Below are 10,052 nucleotides of genomic sequence, written 5' to 3' on the forward strand. Positions count from 1 at the left end.
AACTTGCTATCATGTCTTTAATGGAGTCTTTATGTAATTTGGTGACAGTGCCATAGTACATGGTGACCATCAGCCCATTATCTGTTTGTTTAGAGGGAACATCAGCCACTGGAAAATGGCCTACCCTTTGTCCTTCACCTTTGGGTTCTTTATGCCTTTCCCATGACATTCTTCAACTGTGTCCCAGAGTCTAAATTCCTGCTCACAGAAGAAGCCAGTGTTACAGGAGAGTGGTGAGCTGAAGCTCCAAACTTCAGGTCTGGAATGCACATAGAAAATAATCTAAAGTCAGACAAAAAAAGGTTCACACAAAAGAAGGGAGGGAGCTGGGAATGTAGCTCAATGGGTAGGCAGCTGCCTAGCATGCTCCTGGCCCTGAGTGGAATTCCTTGCACCGGAAAATATAAAAAAAATTAAAAGTGTGTTTTGACCCCAAGCATAAAATATATAACCCTGAGGACTTACAAATAGAAAAACAGGATTAAATGAATGAATTAAGTCAATAAATTATGTAAATAGATGAATAAATACATGGAGGGGAGGAGAAAACCTCCTTTGCAGAAATATTCTAAATATTTCCTGTAGATATTTCATCCTTAAGAAAAGGGAAAGCAAGCTGAGTACAGTGGTGCTCATCTATAATCCCAGAGGCTCAGAGGTTGAGACAGGAGAATCCTGAGTTCAAAGCCAGCATCAGCAATGGCCATGCACTAAGCAACTCAGTGGGACCATGTCTCTAAATAAAACACAAAATAGGGCTGGAGATGTGGCTCAGGGGTGAGGGCCCCTGAGTTCAATCCCCAGCACCAAAAAAAGAAAGATGGTATTAACTTGTAGATGAAGCCCACCTAAATAGGATGGCCATCAACAACCAAAACTGGAGGTCAAAACTTGTACCGCACCATATGAAGCAAGATTTGAGCACCTGATTGGCAAAGAGTACAGAAGGTCCCCAGTTCTCCTGGTAAACATCAAATAAGAATAAATGTGGATACAGAATTATCTTCTTTGACATTCTCTGCTCTTGAGAGTGCTCTCTGCTTAAGCCTCTCTTTTTTTTTACATAGTAAAAGCCTCACTTTCACATACTAAAGTTCCCTTGTTTCATTTTGCAGCCTGAATTTTAAGTTGTTTTTTGTTGTTGTTGTTGTTGTTGTTGTTGTTGTTATTGTTGGAACACAAGGACCGAGGTTTAGAGTTTTAGCTCCTGCTTTCTTGTGCAAAGGTCATCAAATACAATGATATTTGCAGAAACTATGACACTCATAGCCAGAAGGGCAGCTTGGAAGCCAAGGCCACACCTGAAGGCTATCTACCAACAGCATCTCCAGCCACTGAAAATATATACTTTTTACCCGAAAGGAACATGGACCATGCAAATATTCTTCTGTAAATGAGGTTTTCTCCTCTCTATTCATCTATTTAGCATATGTATTCTTCTATGCTACATGATTCCCTACAATCATCCTAGCATCTAGCCAATTGTTGCTGTTTCATAGAGGGGGAAACAGGCTCAGAGAAGTTAATTGGCTAAGTGGCAGAGACAGAATGCAACATCCTTTCACTTCTCCATGGAAACATTCCCATCCAGAGCAACCACATGGAGGATCATCTGCCCTTTGGGGAGGTAAGGTGATTGTCCCAAGCTTTCTTTACAAGGCATTCCCCTTAGAGAAACAAAACCTTGCCTGCTTTGTGCCACCTGTGGCCCTTATGGCCATGGAAGGCAGATTTATAATGGATTGTCTCCCATTCATACCACCTGGTCAGTCCTAGGTCTATCCAAACCTCCAGGATTAAATCTAACTGTGCCCCAAACAGATTCCATCACCAAGTCATTGTGAAGTCAAGGTCACCTTTCCATTGTCTGTGGAAGTCAGGGATTAAGATGTTATTTTGGTCAAATATATCAAACCCACACCATCTCACCCAGCAAGAAGGCTAATGCTGGGCATGACATTCCCCTGTAATCCAGGCTCCCTGGGAGGCTGAGGCAGGGGCATCACAAGTTCCAGGCTAACCTGGGCAATTTAGTAAGAACTTGTCCCAAAATTTAGAAGAATTGAAGGTGGGGAGGGTCTGCAAATGTCCCTCATAGTTAGAGATTTTATCTAGGAAGGGCTACAACTTTGGTTGAGGCCCCATGTGGTGGGGGATGGGTAAAAGGCTACTATAAACAAAGAAAGAGTCACCAGTGGCTGCAAAGATATGGAGACTCTGGAAGCCTGCTTCACCAATAGGTGGGAATTTGAAATGTTGCAGACACTAGATAAAACAGGATGGGGATCCTCACAAATTAAAAATAGAGATCCCCTATGAAAAGGATGCCTTGACCCATGCCTGTAATCCCAGTAGCTCATGAGATATAAGCCAGACTCAGCAACTTAGTGAGGCTCTCAGCAACTCAGTGAGACCCTCTCTCTAAATGAAATACAGAGAAAGGACCAGTGATTAAGTGTCCCTGAGTTCAATTCTGCCACCCTACTGCCCCTGGCGGGGGGAGGGAGAAGAACTTCCATTATATCCAGTAATTTGGCCTCTGAAATTAACAGCCAAAAGATACTACAAGAATGGAAAGCAGGTTCTCAAAGAGATATGTGTACATCCATGTTCACAGCAGCACTGTTCACCATCACTAAAAGGAGAAAAGCAACCCACAATGGAGAAGTCACTGAGCAGAGGGCCATATAGACATACCATGGAATATTATTCAGTTTTAAAAAGGATGGACGTTCTGACACACGCCACAGTATGAAAGAACCTAGGACATGGTGCTAAGTGAAATAACCTGTCAGAAAAAGACAAATACTTTGTATCTGAGTGTCCCTAAAGTAACCAAAATTATAGAACCAGGAGGTAGAATATGGTAGCTCTGGCTAGCGGAAATGGGAAAGGAGAATTAGCATAGGCTGGTGCTGAGTGTCAGTTTAGTAAGTTCAAAAGAGTTCTGTCAGTGGATGGTGAGGAGAGCTGCACATCAGTGTGAATGTACTTAATGTCACTGCTCTACTCACTTAAAAATGGCCAGGATGGCCAGGCGTGGGAGTACATGCTTTTACACCCAGTGACTGGAGAGACAGAGGCAGAGGCAGGAGGACAGCAAGTTCCAGGTCAGCCTGGGCAATTTAGTGAGAAAATGTCTCAAAACAAAGAATGCAAAAGGTGGGGGATGTTTGTAAGTGATAAGTATTGGTTCAATCTCCCATGACGAAAAACACACAAACAAAACTGTAAGATGGGTAATTTTATTGCATAGATATTTTTATCTCAATTTTATATATTAAAAAGAATATAAGAGTAAAGAGGGGGAGCTCCAAGAACAATTATGTAAGCAAAGGTCTCTGGCTTTCCTCAACTCTGAGTCCCAAAATTCTTAGAAGAAACTTATTGTTTCACTTTGTGCTTTGATCATAAACTTTCAGATGACTGTCTGGTGAAATTAACCCCTTGTCAGACAGATCCCCTTCCACTGAGTAGCCAGCCTTCTCCTACTGTCCCATCTCTTCATGTTCCAGCAGAGGTTTGCTCCCACCCTCCACAAGGAGAGTGCATATGGGTGAAAAGCAGCCCTAGTAATCCTGCTGTCATTCCCCTCCCACTACAGAGTGGTCACTTGCAAATTGCTATGTGAACTAATGGAGAAAAGGAACACAGATGAGATGAGAAATGCATGTTCCTGACACAAGAGTTGGCTTTCACTCACACATGCACATGGAGACTCAAAATTGTGCAATTTTCCTTGGTGAAGGTTGTTTTTTCTTTCTTTTTTTAAGGTGTCTATGGACCTTTGTTTTATTTATTTATATGTGGTGCTGAGACTCAGACTAAGTGCTTCACACATGCTAGGCAAGCGCTCTGCCACTGAGTCACAACCCCAACCTGAAGTGTGGTTTTTCTAATCAGGAACAGTGGGTCACAGGAGTGTACACCTTAATCACAGAAACTTGGGAGGCCCAAGCAGGGGAAGCAAATCCAGGTTGGAAGTAGTTTGAAACAGGTTCTAGATGAAAGCAGTGCTCTCTGCATGCTGTCTGGCTTTCCTTATTTACATTTAGTTCATATCATTCTAGAACCAGTTTCCCTAGGCCCTCTTAATGATTCCCTTATCTTTGCTCCTTCCCAGCTGGGGCTAAGATTAAATGGATGGCCCCCCTCAATAAACTAACACCCATGGAAACACATGGGTGTGCTGAGGAGAATGACAAGAAAGGCTGATTCTTTCTTAATGAAACCACAAAATAAGGACCAGGGCTCCTTGCTGCCCTCCACTGGAATAGAAATGCAGTGGCATGTTGAAATAAATCCCAGTTCAGGATCACTCCTCATTTAGGCTAAAGTATCTTAAAATGTTTCTGTTCCTCAAAACTGCTTAGGTTTCATTCATGAATGCTGAAGATTTTCAGTTGCCCTGCTTAAAAAGAAATATAAGTGAAGATGTCCTTTGTACATTCCTTAGAAACAAAGGAAAAGATTGGAGAAGATATTTTGTTTTTGAAGGAGGGTAGCCAGAAGGAGGACCCATTTTTATTTTGATCACGGGATGTCCTTTGTAAGCCCTTCACCAAATGTGAATGCACTATGCCTGCATGGTACTAGATTGGAAATCACTAATGACAAGATATCAGGAAATAGAGGATAGCCTAGGAGAGGGATGCTCATCTCAGTGCACACTCAATTTCAAAGAATTCGTTTCTGCCAAGATAAAGAGCCAATTCAATGAAAGGAACTGACTGAACATACTGAAATCATATGCCAGGTTTATTAGTTGTAAACCCAAATCAGTTTTCCAAAAAAGAGTAATATTTCATTTTTACTGTTTTTACATCCTTTAAAATACTGCAAAATTAACTTCATATGATGAGGTGCCCAAAATTTCTGGATTTTGAAAACAATAGGAAAAATTATGTCATTCCAGTCAAAAATTTTTTTTCCTAGGATTCCTTGTTTCTTCTGATTTCCTTTAAAATAGTTATAATTAAGGGCTGTTTCAAAGATTAACTCTTTCTCTTTTCACAAGCTGAGCTTGAAAAATACAAATATCCTAAAAACAATACCAAACAGAATGAGTGTATGAAACACATATTGGCCTTTTCCCAACAAAGACAAGAGAATTCTAGCCTCTACAAATGGTTAAATGGGGGGGAAATGCTATGATAATTATATCTATTAGTAAATAAAACAAGTTTTGGAATCCAAATAATTCTCTTGCCAAGATTTGAAAAACAGAGCTAACTGCATGGAGCCAATGGATTCCCAACTATCAGCCTCTCTGATCACACTTGGGGGGTGGGTGATGCAAAGTCACAACACTTCACTGTCCTTCTCTCTGTTTATCTTTACTTGTTTGAACCACTTTGAGGGTGCAACTCTGATAAGACCATAGTAGTGAAAGTGGTGCCCTTTGAAACTGGTTTACTTGGGTTTTATCTCTTTTTTTTTTTCCTCCTGGTAGAGATGGAACCCAGAGGCACTCTCCACTAGTCTACATCCTAGCCCTTTTTATTTTGTACTTTTGGTTTCTTGCTAAGTTGCTGAGGCTGGCCTCACTTGCAATCCTCCTGCCTCAACCAAGCTATGATTACAGATATGTCAAAACACACCCTGCACCATTATTAATAAAACAATTTAGATTACCTTATGTGTTGTTTCTTTTTGAGCAAACAGCAGGGTATGGTGGAAAGAATGATTTCTGAATAGGCTTGACTGAAATCTAGCTCTGTAACTTAGACCAATCTCTGGGACTCTAATTCCTCCTTTACAGCAGGTGCTATACAGACTATTCAACTGGGGTCTAGTGGAAAAAAAAATGAGAAAAGGAAAATGGAATTGTTTTATACCTTAGAATTATAAAGTTTGGCATTGTTGTTCAATTATTCTGTTGTTTATTGATTATTCTATTGTTATTCTAAATGTGCCCATAAACTCTAACTTATAGAGTAATTAAATAAATATGGGATGTGTTTATTCAGCACAACCTCACAAACTAATGTACAGTTGAAGATCCCCCATTAGATACCAAAATCCATGAATGCTCAAGTCTCTTTAATAAAATAATTCCTGTATCTCCTCCCAAATACTTCAAAATCACCTCTAAATTATGTATAGTACCTGGTACATAATAAATGCTATGTAATTGTTGGGCTGTATCATTTAGGAAATAATGATAAGGAAAAAAATGCCTGTCCATGTTCTGTACAGATATGATTTTTTAAAGCATTGTTTAATATTTAAATATTTTCCAAAATTTCAGTTGATTGAATCCACCAACATGGAGCATTTTCAGACAGGGGACGCATTTGTAGGTTCTAACTGGAGAAGCAAGATTCTCCACCCTGGAAAGCTATTCTGAAGGTTCCCAGTGGCAATGTGACATCCCTCTGGTGTGAGGAGCCTTACAACATCCTAGATGACCCAGAGTCACCACTCTCAGTCTCTTGGGGGAAGGGGCATGCCTGCATTATCATTATCTCATACCAATTAAATAAATAGGAATAGATTCTTGATTTTGGGGCCTAAAATGTGTGTTTTATTAAAAGTAAAGATGTTTTTTAAATTGTCCTGGTTGATAATTTGTCTATTACTCATCAGCGTCATTGATCTGATACCAAAATACAAATACTTTCCAAGTGATATGTATCAATTAGAAAAGCACATGAAACACTGTGTAATGCCCCTCATCCATAAGAGTTAGTGATCCTTCATCGAAGCCCCAAATCTTTATATTTCCTCCTATGTATTCAGAATTCCCCCAGTCTTCCATTTCAAATTAAATTAAAGATTAATTAAACATGTGAAGACAAGAAACCTCAGTCATCTTTACTTGGTTATTTCATGCAAGTGTACCTACTAGTATATGCCAATTTCCACGATGTAGAATTGATAAATTTCTTCTATAATTTCTTCCTTAATATTTTCTTGACTAGTGCCCTTCACATGGATGTAGTGCCAATCAGCACTGGCAAAATGGCAGGAAATTGCCTGTGCAGAGTGAACAATTGATAATGGAGAAAAGTGTCCATTAATGCCAACAACCAAGCAAAGTGTTCTCTTTTTAGAGTGTCAAGTTTTACAATCAAGATTTGACTTCTTTTTGGAGGGATACCAGGGATTGAACTCAGGGACACTGGAACACAGAGCCCCATCCTCAGCCCTATTTGTTATTTTATTTAGAAACACAGTATCACTGAGTTGCTTAGTGCCTCACCATTGCTGAGGCTGGCTTTGAACTTGTGATCCTGCTGCCTCAGCCTCCTTAGCCGCTGGGATTACAGGCATGCAATCCTGTGCCCAACCAGGATTTGATTTATAAACTTCAAGGCCCCTCCATGGCATCCTTGTCCCTTTGTAGGTCATCCTCTCTCTCCAGCCCCCCAGATAAATGTTGATTAAGAAATTACAAAAAAATTAATAGCAGTGATATTTACTTTTTTAAGGTATGTATTGAACAGGGAGCATAATCACTTAAGTAAAAGACCTTCACAGTTTTAAGCATTTAAGTTTTTCCAATGAGTGTATATTTTCAAATCTAAAAGAAATGTACAGGGCTGGGGATGTGGCTCAAGCGGTAGCGCGCTCACCTGGCATGCGTGCGGCCAGGGTTCGATCCTCAGCACCACATACCAACAAAGATGTTGTGTCCGCCGAGAACTAAAAAATAAATATTAAAAAAATTCTCTCTCTCTCTCTCTCTCTCTCTCTCTCTCTCTCTCTCTCTCTTCTCTCACTCTCTCTTTAAAAAAAAATAAAATAAAATAAATGTCCAATCCTGTGGTTCATCATCTTCTTAGTCATTAAGGTTGGCTACCCTGATAAATTTGGGAAAGGTTATTATTGCAATGGCAATAGATATTATTACAATGGCAATAGATATGAAAACTGAAATTACCTTCAAAAGAAAAATAGCAGACCTGTCAATAAAGAGGAAAATTTAGAGGTCAATACGTTGACATTATTACCTAGCTTGTTTCCTGCTGAGGATAAGACTTAGTACTCCCTGTTCCAGAAAAAGGTCTAAACAAATGTAAGCTGAAAAACAGTAGATAAAACCCACCTTCTTATCACAAGTTAGTTACTTTAAGGTGAACATACCGGTCAGAAGGATTTTCTATGTGCCCAAAATTTAAACTCCATTTCCTGCACAGGCTCCAGTTCCAGGCAGAGAAATATCAAGGTTCAAATTTTAAAAAGGCAGTTATGATCCATTTTGTTATGAAATAATTGTAAATAATCTTCCATAAAATTATAGTCATTGAAAATGTGGAAAAATAGCAAAGTTAACATGCTATTTTAATAGTTCAGCAACTGTTTTTGCCTCAGGAAGCAGAAGCTCTGCATTGCAAGGTGACCTACTGCTCTGAAGCAATTCCACATGACCAAGATTCATGATTAACAGGTTTAGGATCCTGAGGGCACCTGGCTTCTCACTGAGTAGAACAAAAAAAGTACAAGGAAGGCAAATATACTTTCTGGAAAGTAAACTGGAAAAAACAATCCAGTTTAGTGAAAAGTCATGAATCTTTACATGTTACTATACCTATGATTTTCTGTTTTGAACCAACTCATCTTTAAAAATTAGATGCATACTTTCTGGAATCCTTGACTTTGGTTCTGACTTGATCCATGTATGAGCTAAAGGTGAAAGAAAACAGTGTCTCCCTTCTCCATCACAAGGTACATTCAGCCATGGTATTGATCATAGTCCTAGATCCCATGGTACATGGTGTTAACTCCACCCGGGAAAACATAAGACAGGCACAGTCTACACTGGAGGAAGCACCAAAATGAAGACTTTAAGAATCGGCAGAGAAAGCAAGGGTTCTCTGGCTTCTTCTAAGAAGGAGACTCACCTAAATTTAAAAAATAAAATAAAATAAGTCTGTCATATATCTGTTCTTTTAAATATCTTGGGCAATGCTATAGTAGTGCACACCTCTGATCCCAGCTGCAAGGGAGGCTGAGACTGGTACTTCATGAGTTCTGGAAAACCTAAGCAAATACAGACAGACCCTGTCTCAAAGGAAGATTTTTACAAAGCACTAAGAATGTAGCTTAGTGGTGGAGAGCTTGGCTTGCAAGTATAGGGCCCTGGGTTTGAACCCAGCATCACAAAAAAATAAAATCTCATGTACATATTAAAATCATTGATATTTTTGACCAAATGAAAAATTTTGAATTTTGCCTACACTTCATCATTGAAATATAAACAATCTAGATCAGCTTTGCCTCTTGTGCTAAATGTATGCAAACTCCTTTCTCTTAGTCATTTCCAGCCTGAATCTATAACATCCTTGCCCCAGCCTGACATTGTCCACACCTAGAATTTTGTTCATATCATTCTTATATTACTCAGGGTGTCTTAGAGAGGTTTATTATTCTCCCAAAATAGAGTGAAGAACATGCTCATTTTTTCTCTTTTAAAAGGACTATGTCATATTCGGAATGAAAGAGAATAGTAAGTTCAACAATTTTTGTTGATAACTATTTCCAAAGGTAGTCATAACTCTGAAAAATGGGTTATGTCCTTATTAAAGAAACTCAAGTGAGAAGTGACTACAGTCGATGAGCCTTTATGTATCTGGACAAAAATGTCCCATTCCTCATCCTAAGAGTATCTTTAGAAGGAATGATCATTGTCCTACTGCACAACCTTGTGCCTTTGACCCAGTGCCCTTCCTTCCTTAACCAGGTGCCTATATGACCCCAGCTAAGCTAAGCAGATCTTCCAATGCCACTGCTGTGAATCTCAGCAGCATCTCAGAGAACAATCTACTCCCAAACCCTGGAACTATACTCTCCCATGCATCCTGCCCCTCACTGTGAGGAGTAAACTTCCCAGATGGGAAAAGAAAAGGCCAAATTCCTCCACACAGTCCTGACAGAGTCCTAAGCCAATTCTGATGACTTCTGTAACTCCAATCACCACCTGTGAGTCCCAGGTATGCTTTTCCTGCTTCTATGTGGGGAGCCAAGAGGTCAATTTCCTCTTGGATACTAGTGCCAGCTTTCCTGTTCTCACCTCTTACCCTAGACCTCTTTGGGATATCTGAACAGCA

Source organism: Urocitellus parryii, chromosome 9 (genome assembly GCF_045843805.1).
Source record: "Urocitellus parryii isolate mUroPar1 chromosome 9, mUroPar1.hap1, whole genome shotgun sequence".
NCBI lineage: Eukaryota > Metazoa > Chordata > Mammalia > Rodentia > Sciuridae > Urocitellus > Urocitellus parryii.